Raw genomic sequence first — 13,965 nt, 5'->3', positions numbered from 1 at the left:
CCTTTGCAGACACTCCCCAGTACCAGCCAGAGCCTGGTAGGTCCTGGTAGGTCCACTGGGTGGCAAGATCCAGAAAAGGAAGAACAATCACTGCAGTTTGACTCTCAGGAAGCCCATCCCTAGGGGAAAGGGGAGAGCACCACATCAAGGAAGACCCCATGGAACAAAAAATTTCTGAACAGCAGCCCTTGAGGCCCAGATCTTCCTTATGAAATAGAATACTCAAATGAGAAGAAACAAGAAAAACAATTCTGGTAATATGACGAAGCAAGGTTTCTTAACATCCCCAAAATATCACACTAGCTCACCAGCAGTGGATATAAACCAAGACAAAACCTCTGAATTGCCAGAAAAAGAATTCAGAAGGTTGACTATAAAGTCAATCAAGAAGGCACCAGAAAAAGGTGAAGTCCAGCTTAAAGAAATAAAGACATACAGGATATGAGCGGAAATATCTCCAGTGAAATAGATCGCATAAATAAAAAACAATCACAACTTCTGGAAATCAAGGACACACATAGAGGAATGCAAAATGCTCTAGAAATTCTAACAATAGAATTGAACAAGTAGAAAAAAATCTTTAGAGCTTGAAGACAAGGCTTTCCAATTAACCCAATATCAAAAAAAAGAATTAAAAAAAGAACAAAGCCTCCAAGAAGTTTGAGGTTATATTAAACAACCAAACTTAAGAATAATTGGTGTTCCAGAGGAGGAAGAGTAATCTAAACGTTTTGAAAACATAGTTGAGAGAATAATCAAGGAAAACTTTTCTGGCCTTGCTAAAGGTCTAGACCATCAAATACCAGAAGCTCAAAGAGTAACTGGGAAATTCATCACAAAAAGATCATCACCTAGGCACATAGTCCTCAAGTTATGTAAAGTCAAGACAAAGGAAAGAATCTTAAGAATTGTGAGGCAAAACCATAAGATAACCTATAAAGGAAAACTTGTCAATCAGACGAACAGCAGATTTCTCAGCAGAAATCCTACAAGCTAAAAAAGATTGGGATCCTATCTTTAGCCTCCTTAAACAAAACAACTGTCAGCCAAGAATTTTGTCTTCAGCAAAACTAAGCTTCATAAATTAGGGAAAGATACAGTCTTTTTCAGACAACCAAATGCTGAGAGAATTTGCCACTACCAAGCCAGCACTACAAAACCTGCTAAAAGGAGCTCTAAATCTTGAAAGAAATCCTTGAAACACACCAAAATAGGATCTCCCATAAGCATAAATGTCACAGGACCTATAAAACAACAACACAATGAAAAAAATGTATGCAGGAAACAAATAGCACAATAAATAGAATAGGAGATTGTATCTCAAAATGCCAACGTTGAATGTAAATGGCCTAAATGCTTCATTTAAAATATACTAAATGGCAGAATGGATAAGAACTCACTAACCAAGTACCTGCTGTCTTCAAGAGACTCATCTGACACATAAGGACTCACATAAACTTAAGGTAAAGGGTGGAAAATGATATTCCGTACAAATGAACACCAAAAGCAAGCAGGATTAGCTATTCTTACATCAGATAAAACAAACTTTAAAGTAACAGCAGTTTAAAAAGACAAAGAGGGACATTATATAATGATAAAAGTGTAAGGTCCTCTGAGCAGGCTGTGCCATGGTCAAGCCATCATGACCCCTGTGATCCACATGTACACATCCAGAAGGTCTTCTGGAGCCAGAAAGTCTGGCACAACAGGAAAACCACAAAAGAAGAAAAGCAGCTAGTTCCTGTCTTAGCTGATTAGCCATACTTGTGACATTCTACCATTGTAACAGGCTCTACCCTAACTGGTCAATCAACCTTGTGACACTGAGCTCTGTAACTGTGTGATAATGTACCTTGTGACATTCTTCCACTGCCCGCAAAAACTGGCCCCTAACTGTAACTTTCCACTGCCTAACCCTAACCTATAAAACCACTCCAATCCCACCACCTGCTGCTGACTCCCTTTTCGGACTCAGCCCATTCACACCCAAGTGAATAAATGCCTTGTTGCTTACATTTGGCCTGTTCTGGTTGTCTCTTCAATTAAATGCTCACATAACATTTGGTGCCAAGGACCCAGGATAGGGGAACTCCTCCAGGAGACCTCTCCCCTATCCTCCCCATGCCCACATTCTTCCATCGAACAGTCTCCCCTCAACTGCAGGACCTCAGACCAGCCCCATGAATGCTCCTGCTTCTGTCTATGGATCAGATAAGCTGCCTCTCACTTCTTCTTATAACCCTTCTTATATCCCTCCTTTCCAGATTGAGACAAGGAAGCTGTCTTTATCTTTGTTTCAGAAATCCAACGTTGGTCATGGACTCTTCTTGGGAAGACAGTCTCCCCTCGGTGTTTGGTCAATGCCGGGCATGCCCACCTTGGCCATTTGCCAGCCACACAACCCAGGACCTCTGTTGGGCATGCCCACTGAGGAGCCTAGTGGTTGCTCTTTTCCTTGTCTCCTTCTTTGTCCTCAAAACTTCAGCTCCCCGCCCCGCCCGAGGAGCCTAGTGGTTGCTCTTTTTCTTGTCTCCATCTTTGTCCTCAAAACTTCACCTGTCTACCATGGGCAACCTCCCGCCCCGCCGTCCCTCCTTCTTCCCCTCTGGCTTGTGTCCTCAGAAACCTCGAAACTCTTCAGCTTCCATCTGATCTAAAGCCTAAATGTCTAATTTTTTTCTATTACATGGTCTGGCCCCAATATAAATTAGACGACAGCTCTTCAGTGGCCAGAAAGCAGCACTTGTGATTTCTCTATCTTGTGGGACTTAGACAACTTCCGTCACAAAATGGGTAAATGGTCTGAGGTACCCTACGCCCAGGCATTTATTATACTATTATCTCTCCCTCGCCTCTGCTCCCAATGTGATTCATCCCAAATTTTCCTTATCTCCTTTCCATCCACCCCTCTGTCTTACACTGGCAATGCTGATTCCTCCTTGTCTGTTGACCTCTCCGATATTTCTCCCTGCCACCTACCTGAACCCAGCCCTAACCCTCCCCCAGAACCTAGTTCCTCTTCTACCCACAACCCACATCCTTATGCCCCTCTCATCACCACCCCTCCTCACACCTGATATGGCTTACAATTTGGTCCCACAGCCAGCTTCCCTGTCCCTGCTCAACAATTTCCCCTTCGAAAGGTGGCCGGAGCTGAAGGAATAGTCCGGGTTCACATCCCTTTCTCTCTGTCCGACCTTTCCCAAATCAGTCAGTGTCTAGGCTCTTTTTCATCAAACCCCACCAAATACACACAGGAATTCCAATTCTTAACCCAGTCCTATAATCTTACTTGGAATGACTTCAATGTCATCCTCATCTCTACTCTCACTCCTGAGGAGCGAGAGCAGGTTTGGACCCTAGCTCAAGCTTATGCCCATGACTGCTGGCACCTTGAGCCTGGCCTCCAAAAAGGTGCTAGGAACAGTACCCCATGAAGACCCCCAGTGGACCTACCAAGCAGGGGGCCAAGGCATAGCCAGGCAGGACTACATGATCTCTTGCCTAGTTCAAGGGCTTCAGAAGGTAGCATACAAAGCTGTCAATTATGACAAACTAAAAGAGACCACTCAGAATAAAGATGAGAATCCAGCTCAGTTTATGGCCCACCTAGCTGCCACCCTCAGGTGGCATACAGCATTAGATCCTGAAGGGCTGGGGAGCTGCCTTATTCTTAACATGCATTTTATCATCCAGTCAGCTCCTGACATTAGAAAGAAGCTTCAAAAATTAGAGTCTGGCCCTCAAACCCCACAACAGGAATTAATCAACCTTGCCTTAAGGTGTTCAATTATAGGGAAGAGGCTGCCTGGTGGCAGCACATTTCAGAACTACAGATGCTTGCCTCCACCGTAAGACAAACCTACCTCCAAGAACTTCAAGGCATCCAAACTGCAGTGTCTAACTGCCCCTCCAGGGCCTTGCTTCAAGTGTCGAAAACCTGGCCACCGGGCCAAAGAATGCCCACAGCCCAGGATTCCCCCTATGCCATGCCCCACCTGTGCAGGCTGTCACTGGATGTTGGACTGTCCGACTCTTATTGCCGCTCCTGGAGCTCCTAGAGCTCAAAACTGAAACTCCCCAACTGACTCCTTCCCAGATCTCCTCTGTTTGGTGGCTGAAGACTGACGCTGCCCGAATATCTCGGAGGCCCCCTGGACCATCACAGATGCCGAGCTTCAGGTAAATCTTATGATGGAAGGTAAGTCTGTCCCCTTCTTACTTGATATAGGGGCTACCCACTCCACATCATCTTCTTTCCAAGGGCATGTTTCCCTTGCCCCCATAACTGTTGTGGGTATTGATGGCCAAGCTTCTAAACCCCTTAAAACTCCCCAACTCTGGTGTCAAATCAGGAAACATTCCTTTACACACTCCTTCCTGGTTATCCCCACCTGCCTAGTCCCCTTATTAGGCCAAGATATTTTAACTAAATTATCCACCTTCCTGACTATTCCTGGACTGCAGCCACATCTCATAGCTACTCCTCTATCCAATTCCAATCCTCCCTTTCAACCTCCCCTTTCATCTCCCCACCTCAACCCTAAAGTATGGGATACTTTCACTCCTTCACTTGCAACTGACCTTTCACCCCTTATCATCCCATTAAAACATAACCACCCCTATCCTGCTCAATGCCAATACCCGATCCCACAACAGGCTTTAAGGGGCCTAAAGGCTGTTATTACCCGTCTACTACAGCATGGCCTCTTAGTTTCTACCAACTCCCTTTACAACTCTCCCATCCTACCTGTCCAAAAACCAGATAAGTCCTACAGGCTAGTCCAAGACCTTCGTCTTATTAATCAGATTGTCCTCCCCATCCATCCTGTTGTGCCAAATCCTTGTACTCTCCTATCCTCAATACTCCCTTCCACAACTCACTATTCTGTTATTGACCTCAAAGATGCCTTCTTTACCATCTCCTTACATCTCTCCCAAACAACTTCTTTACTTCCTAGAAAAATTCAGCAAAAACTCCCCTGATATCCCATACCAAAAAGCTGCTACTCTTCTCTGTACCTACCTATGAAATATATCTCCCTATGTCAATTCCACACCCCCTGTTCTTGGACCCCTCATTACACAGACAACTATCCCCATTGCTGCTCCCTTATGCATCTCCCGACAATTACCTACTGGAATTCCCTTAGGTAACCTCCCATCTTCCCTATGTTCCTTTACTCTTCACCTCCAAGGCTCTGCCACCCTAATTAAGCAAAATATTGGAGCATTCTAGCTTCATATTATAGAAAAACCCTCCATCATGACTAACAGTCTTAAAAACATCAGTAGCAACTTTTGCCTAGGAAGACACTTACCCTGCCTCTCTCTTCATCCTTGGCTACCCTCCCCCTGTTAGACAGATTTCCCTCCAAGACCTTCTTCTTGCCTGCTTATACCTAGTCTTATAAATAACAGTGAACAGCTACTTGTAAATACCAAGCAAAGTGCTTTCTTTTACATCATGAAAACAAAACCTCTCCCTCTACACAGTTACCCTACCAGACCCCACCACAACCTCTAACAGCCGCTACCCTTGCTGCATCTCTAGGAGTCTGGATGCAGGATTCTGCCTCCAGAACACACTTTCATCATTTTACTTTACACTTCCAGTTCTGCCTGCTTCAAGGACTCTTTTTTCTCTGTGGCTCTTCCACCTACATGTGCCTCCCTGCCAACTGGACAGGCACCTGCATTTTAGTCTTCCTTATTCCCAATATCCAGTTTGCAAATGAGAGCGAACAACTCCCCGTTCCCGTTATAACTCCAACATGACAAAAAAGAGTCATCCCACTAATCCCCTTGCTTGTAGGATTAGGAGTCTCTACTGCTGCAATTGGAACAGAAGTAGAAAGCCTTACAAGTACCATCACCACATATCACAGTCTCTCCAATGACTTCTTCACTAGCCTTACCGATATAACTCCAACACTTTATGTCCTCCAAGACCAGGTCGATTCCTTAGCTGCAGTTTTCCTTCAAAATCACCACGGCCTTGATCTGCTTACTGCTGGAAAAGGAGGACTCTGCCTATTCTTAAATGAATAATGCTGCCTTTATTTAATCAATGAAGCCTGGTATATGACAACATCTAAAAACTTAAAGACAGAGCCCAAAAACTCACTAATCAGGCAAGTAGTTAAACTGGAAATACCTGGCCTTTCTCTAGCTTAGCTTCATGGCTCCTTCCACTGATAGGCCCCTTTGCGCTCATCCTTCTCCTCCTCTTATTTGGGACTTGTCTTTTCAGACTCATCTCTCAGTTCATACAAAATAGCATCCAAGCTATTACTAACCAGTCAGTATGACAAATGCTCCTTGTGACAACCCCACAATATCACCCCTTACCCCAAGATCTTTCTTCTGTTTAATCTCTATCACTTTAGGTTCCCACGCCACCCCTAATCCCTCTTTAAGAAGCCCTGAGAAACATTGCCCATCATCTTTCCATATCATCCCTAAAATTTTCACCACCCCAACACTTCACTACTCTTTCTCGTTTTAATTTTTTCATTTTTAACATATAAAGACAGGAATGCAAGGTCCTCTGAGGAGGCTGCGCCATGGTCAAGCCATCGTGACCCGTGTGACTCACATGTACACATCCAGAAGGTCTCCTGGAGCCAGAAAGTCTGGCACAACACAAAAAACACAAAGAAGAAAAACAGCTAGTTCCTGTCTTAGCTGATTAGCCAAACTTGCAACATTCTACCATTGTAACAGGCTCTACCCTAACTGATCAATCAACCTTGTGACACTGCTCTGTAACTGTGTGATAATGTACCTTATGACATTCTTCCACTGCCCACAAAAACCGGCCCCTAACTGTGACTTTCCACTGCCTAACCCTAACCTATAAAACCACTCCAATCCCATCACCTGCTGCTGACTCCCTTTTCAGACTCAGTCTGCTCTTGCCTGAGTGAATAAACAGGCTTGTTGCTTACACTTGGCCTGTTCAGATTGTCTCTTCAATTAAATGCAGGCATAACAAAAAGGACTAGTCCAACGGCTATACACCAACAGCGACCAAGCTGAGAATCAAATCAAGAACTCAACCCCATTTACAATAACTGCAATAAAATAAAATACTTAGGAATGCACTTAATCGGGAAGGTAAAAGACCTGTACTTGGAAAACTACAAAACACTGCTGAAAAAAATCATAGATGTCACAAACAAATGGAAACACATCCCATGCTCATGGATGGGTAGAATCAATATTGTGAAAATGACCATACTGCCAAAAATGATCTACAAATTCAATGCAATTCCCATCAAAATACCACCATCATTCTTCACAGCACTAGAAAAAAAATCTTAAAATTCACATGCAACCAAAAAAGTGCCTGCATAGCCAAAGGAAGACTAAGCAAAAAGAACAAATCTGGAGGCATTACATTACCTGACTTTTTAATATACTATAAGCCCATAGTCAGCAAAACAACATGGTATTGATGTAAAAATAGGCACATAGACCAAAGGAACAGAATAGAGAACACAGAAATAAACCAAAATACTTACAACCAACTGATCTTTGACAAAGCAAACAAAAACATAAAGTGAGGAAAAGACACCATATTCAACAAATGGTGCTGGAATAATTGGCAAGCCACATGTAGAAGAAGGAAACTGAATCCTCATCTCTCACCCTATACAAAAATCAACTCAAGATGGATTAATTACTCAAATCTAAGACACAATACCATACAAATTAGAGAAGATAACATTGGAAAAACCCTTCTAGATATTGGCTTAGGAAAGATTTTATGACCAAGAACCCAAAAGCAAATGCAACAAAAACAGAGATAAATACATGGGATTTAATTAAATTAAAAAGCTTCTGCACAGCAAAAGAAATAATCAGCAGAGTAAACAGAAAACCCATAGAGTGGGAGAAAATCTTCTCAATTTATACACCTGACAAAGGACTAATATCCAGAATCTATGAGGAACTCAAACAAATCAGCAAGAAAAAAACAAACAATGCTGTCAAAAAGTGAGCTAAACACATGAATAGACAATTCTCAAAAGAAAATATATCAATGGCCAACAAAAATATGAAAAAAATGCTAAACATCACTAATTATCGGGAAATGAAAATCAAAACCACAAGGCAATAGCACCTAATTCCTGTAAGAATGGCCATAATCAAAATATCAAAAAATAATAGATGTTGGGGTGGATTTGGTGAAAAGGGAACACTTTTACACTGTTGGTGGAAATGTAAAGTAGTACAATCACTATGGAAAACAGTGTGGAGATTCCTTAAAGAACTAAAAGTAGATCTCCCATTTCATATAGCAATCCCACTGCTGGCTATCTACTTAGAAGAATAGAAGTCATTATATGAAATAGATACTTGCACATGCATGCTTATAGTAGCATAATTTGCAATTGCAAAAATATGGAACCAGTCCAAATGCCCATCAATCAATGAGTGGATAAAGAAAATGTGATATCTATCTATCTATCTATCTATCTATCTATCTATCTATCTATCTATCTAGATACATACATACATACATAGACAAAGACATATATCCCTTGAAATAGTTCTCAGCCATAAAAAGAATGAAATAATGGTATTCACAGCAACCTGAATGTAATTGGAGACAATTATTCTTTTTTTTCTTTTTTTTTAGACATTTTACTTTAACTTCTGGGATACAAGTGCAGAAAGAGTAGGTTTGTTATATAGGTATACATGTGTCATGGTGGTTTGCTGCACCTATCAACCCACCATGTAGGTTTTAAGCCTGGATGCATTAGCTCTTTGTCCTAATGCTGTCCCTCCCCTTGCTCCCCATCCCCTGACTGGCTCCAGTGTGTGTTTTCCCCTCCCTGTGTCTATGTGTTCTCATTGTTCAACTCCCATTTATGAGTGAGAACATGAGGTGTTTGGTTTTACGCTCCTGTGTAGTTTGCTGAGGATGATGGCTTCCAGCTTCATCCATGTTCCTGCAAAGGACATGAACTCATTGCTTTTTATAGCTGCATAGTATTCCATCATGTACATGTACCACGTTTTCTTTATACAGTCTATCATTTCTGGTTCTAGATCCTTGAGGAATTGCCACACTGCCTTCTACAATGGTTGAACTAATGGACATTCCCACCAACGTTGTAAAAGTGTTCCTATTTCCCCACAGCCTTGCCAGCAGTTATTGTTTCTTGACTTTCTAATAATCACCATTCTGACTGGTGTAAGATGGTATCTCATCGTGGTTTTAATTTGCATTTCTCTAATGATTAGTGATATTGAGGTTTTCTTCATGTTTGTTGGCCATGTAAATGTCTTATTTTGAGAAGTGTCTGTTCATATCTTTTGCCCACTTTTTGATGGGGTTGTTTTTTTCTTGTAAATTTGTTTAAGTTCCTTATAAATTCTGGATATTAGACCTTTTTCAGATGGGTAGATTTCAAAAGTTCTCTCCCATTCTCTACGCTGCCTGTTCACTCTGATAGTTCCTTTTGCTGTGCAGAAGCTCTTTAGTTTATTTAGATCCAATTTGTCAATTTTGGAGACCATTATTCTAAGTGAAGTAACTCAGGAATGGAAAAACCAAACATTGTTCTTACTTATAAGTAGGAGCTATGAGGATTCAAAGGCATAAGAACAATACAGTGGATTTTGGGGACTTAGGGAAAAGGGTGGAAGGGAGGTTAGGGATAAAATACTGCAAATTGGGTAACAGTGTACACTGCTCAGGTGATCGGTACGCCAAAATCTCAGAAATCATCACTAAAGAGCTATTCACATAACCAAACACCACCTGTTCTTCAAAAATCTATTTAAATTAAAAAAATTGAAAAAGTAGAAAGTCTATTTCAACATTTTGGTTTACATGGTACCAAATAACAATTCTAAGCAATCAGTTTTCTTAGCTTGGTGATAGTTGTACTAAATTTACTAAAACAACTTGTAAATGGAATATCTTATGGTCACAATAATATCTTGCCTGTAGTTTAGCCAATTCTAACAATGTTACCTAGGGTCATTAAACCCAACATATTTTTCAGCACAGTCTGTACTGGCGCAACTCCTTGTATGCCTTATCAGCAGCATATTCTTGCTGTATGTGCACAGATGAAAATAGCAATGTCAGACTCAACAACTGTCACATTTGATGGGACATCATTTTTGGTAAAGACAGCTGTGGATGCTAAATTGAGGTTTCCTATGCACCCTCACTCCCACCACTTTTAAGAAAGTCACCCATTGATAGGCTTTATATTTTTGTTTTGCACTTGTATTTGGATGCCGAGGAGACAAATAATGTACCAGCTCCATGGCATGGGAGAGGGAGGAAAGAAACTTACCTGTCAAATGTGGAACTTTCATTTACCTCAGAGGAGATGGCACACTGCTATTACTGACAAGGCCCTTTAAAAACCTGGGAGATAACTGGATCTCTTTAGGAGATCATTGTTATGTTGTATTTACAAGTTGTTTCTTCAAGTATCTAGAAGATCTTTTGAATTCTACTCTGATGTTTTCACAATTCAATGGCATCACACTGCCCTCCCATTCTTGTTCCATTGCTGACTCCAGGGGTCACCAAACTTTTTCTGGAAAGGGCTAAAGAGTAAATATTTTAGGCTTTGTGAGCCATAGGTCTCTGTTACAACTACTAAACTCTGTCACGTCAAAAGCAGGCATAGACAATATGTGAATGGACATGGTTCAGTTCCAATAAAACTTTATTTATGACTGATTTTAAATTTCATATAATTTTTACATTTCAAAAAACATTATTCTTGTCATGATTTATCCCATATTTCCAAATATAGAAATAAATTTAACTCACAGACCATTAAAGAAACATAGTGGTCAGGTTTGACATACAGGCTATAGTTTGCTGACCTCTGGTCTACACAATTATGGCTTCTCTGTTTATCTCATGTTAAGAAAATATATAGATGTCCCTTGTGAGACACACTATCATTTCCAAATACTGAGATGCCTAAGCCTAAGACTTGTCAATTGTCTTTATCAGAAAACTGAGAGCCACAACTGTATATATTTTTCAAATGCCAAAAGAGTTATCCCATTCTGAAACAAAAATGGCCTGCTATCCCTTTCAAGGCACATTCATTCATGTTCTGGCTTGTCTAGACATCTTAGGTTAAAAAGACAAGGTAGTAACCTGAAAACACGGTACTTATAATTTCTTTACTTTCAGGATTGTCTTTGTGCTATGAAGACAGAAGCATGAAACTTAATTTATTCTTGAAATTTTAGTGTGGTTGAATGGTAAGTCCCAGTGGCATCAGTCAGAGTTGTGTCTGACACAATCAGGAACTATGTTCAATTCCATTCTTGTGATTTCTATCGCTACTTAATCAAGAGAATTTGATCTTGACTGCTTTAATTGGGGAGCCACTCATAAACATATACCAGGTAATATTAGCTTCCAGGATAGTTGAAACCTCTTCAAGATGCTCACTAAACAGGACTCACCTCCTCATTGAGTTCCTCAAAGGGATAACAGTAGGATGTCTAGTGGGACAAAGTCAGTGAGTTTATATAACGCTCTTCAAATATTGGGCAACCACTTAAAGGGTTGCTATGTTTTACTTATTTTGTTTTCATCTTCTGCTTTCTGTGGAGAGACACTTTTTTTGGTTGTTGTTCTTTATTTTGTTTCCTGGTGTGTCAGTAAAGACCAATATAATCATGTTATCACTTTGTAAGTTGGTTTGAAATGGGTAAAATCATAGCCTGAATCCCAGAAATACATAATTGTACATGCAGGTTAATCTAGACAGGTTAACACAGCAGTGGTTGGACAGTGTTTGTCAGATCCCCACAGTGAACTATTTAGCCTAATGTCCTGCTTCTGAGTGGTTTACTAAACACTGCATGTCACGAAACATTATTATCATAATTTTCAAACTGAAGTTTATAGACTGCAACCTTGAGTTTCCCAGAGAATATATGCAACTACAGAAAAAATATGTCCATATCTCTGGAGCTTTAATTTTATTTAAAGTTCAGTTAAATTTATTCATTGTATATTTAAATAGTATAAGTAGATTACAGAGTAGAATTTAAATTCTCATAGATTTAAAAATTAAATAAAACAATGTAAAGCGTTTGTTATATAAATGATCAATTTATCTACCTCCTCATTAGACTGATGTGGTTTGGCTGTGTCCCCACCCAAATCTCATCTTGAGTTGTAGCTCCCATAATTCTCACATGTCCTGGGAGGGACTCAGGGGGAGGTAATCGAATCATGGGCATGGGTCTTTCCTGTGCTGTTCTCGTGATAGTGAAAAAGTCTCATGAGATCTGATAACTTTATAAAGAGGAATTTCCCTGCACAAGTCCTCTTCTCTTGTCTGCCGTGTTAAGATATGACTTTGCTCCTCATTCAGCTTCCACCATGATAGTGTGGCCTCCCCAGCCATGTGGAACTGAGTCCATTAAACCTCTTTTTCTTTATAAATTACCCAGTCTTAGGAATGTCTCTATTGGCAACATAAGAACAGGCTAATACAAGATCAAGGTGACTAACATGACTCTCTAATGCCATTAGTGATTTTTAGCAGAAAATTTTAGGAAGCATTGTTACATGCTACTGACACCTTCATGACTGAGACAGCATTGGAATGACTCTATGATCAAATAAAACCTAAAGAAAGAGGGAAGAGTAAAACTCATCCTCTGGTTCTCTTATTCTTTAAATATACCAAATGTTGGTAAAGTTAAATGGACTCATCCACTGCAAAGTGTACATTATCTCTCTAACTCAGGTGTTATTATTTAAAAGTCACTGGGTCTAGGAGTCTTCATAGATGTTCTTCTTCCAAGTCTTTTTAAGTCACTTCTTTTTTTCTGTGCTCCTTTTTGCCTTGGAAAAGGGGCTTCTACCTTCCTTCTGTACATTATAAGGTTTTCACAAAAAAATTGAAATAATATAAAGGTAGATTGAAAAGCAGATAATAATACTTTATAAATATTTAGGCTAGAAGGAATAAAATAATATTACTGGACATATGAAGTCAAAAGATAAAAGAGATAAATGAGATAAAAGAGAGTTCGGTATAATGTTTTCTACTTCCCACCTCTTCCCCACTTGCCTTTCCTTTTTTATGGTTATTGGAGAAAATGAGTTAATCATTTGCTTTTAATTAATAATTTGTTTTTAATTATGGGAATAACTGAGAAATGCTTCACTTTATTAGGAGAAAACCTTTTTTTACACCACTGAAGTTATTGGAAAAGGCAAAAATTGCACTGGCTTTTAATCCTACTAGAAATTGTTGTCTTTCTTTTCTTTCTTTGTTTGACAACAGAACAAAATGACAGATGTGTGAAAAGAAGAAAGAGAACTAGGAAAATATGATAATAACCACAAGTAGCTTCCCAGATTTATTTCCGGTTGATTTTACATCTGGTCCAACTGTATTGTTTGTTGATATTCTGTTGGCAACAGACATGAGCCACATGTCTCTCTAGCTCTTATTAACATTTTCATATCTAGATAACAGAATTTGATAAAAATATGTAGCAACGATCTTAGTAATCCCACCGTTACATTCTCAAAGTTGCCATCTTTTCACCTCTAGATTCAAAAGGTCACCCAATCTAATCTGTTCTGGGTATTTATAAATATCTCTAGTTTCTCTTTTGTCAGGACTCACTCTTTGCTAATTCAAAGCATCATTATCCACCCATATCTGAGTGCAGCACTAGCCTCCTAATGTCTTTCTGGAGTGGGCATTTCAATCTACCTATTTTACTGACACTATTCCTCAGATTTGCATATAAATACCTGACCATATTCCTAGCTATTTCTGTTGTGTCCCAGTTGCCTATAAAACCAACTCCCTGTGTTTTAAGAAGGCATGTAAGACTTTTAATATTGGTTATTAATCTGCTTTGTATTTCCACGATCTAATCTGTTTCCATTTACCAACATATTTTAGCAATTTTGAACACAATTTCTCATAT

General features: G+C 39.9%; 1 pseudogene; it reads left to right on the top strand.

Moving 5' to 3' along the window:
- The first annotated feature begins 3,378 nt into the window (after positions 1-3,378).
- The window catches only part of LOC134807609 (uncharacterized), a 114,240-nt pseudogene continuing 103,653 nt past the window's right edge, over positions 3,379-13,965 (top strand).

The sequence above is a fragment of the Pan troglodytes genome, chromosome 11 (genome assembly GCF_028858775.2).
Source record: "Pan troglodytes isolate AG18354 chromosome 11, NHGRI_mPanTro3-v2.0_pri, whole genome shotgun sequence".
In the NCBI taxonomy this organism is placed as follows: domain Eukaryota; kingdom Metazoa; phylum Chordata; class Mammalia; order Primates; family Hominidae; genus Pan; species Pan troglodytes.
The sequence above is the reverse complement of the archived record's forward strand: the minus strand, read 5'-3'. Positions and strand labels throughout refer to the sequence as shown.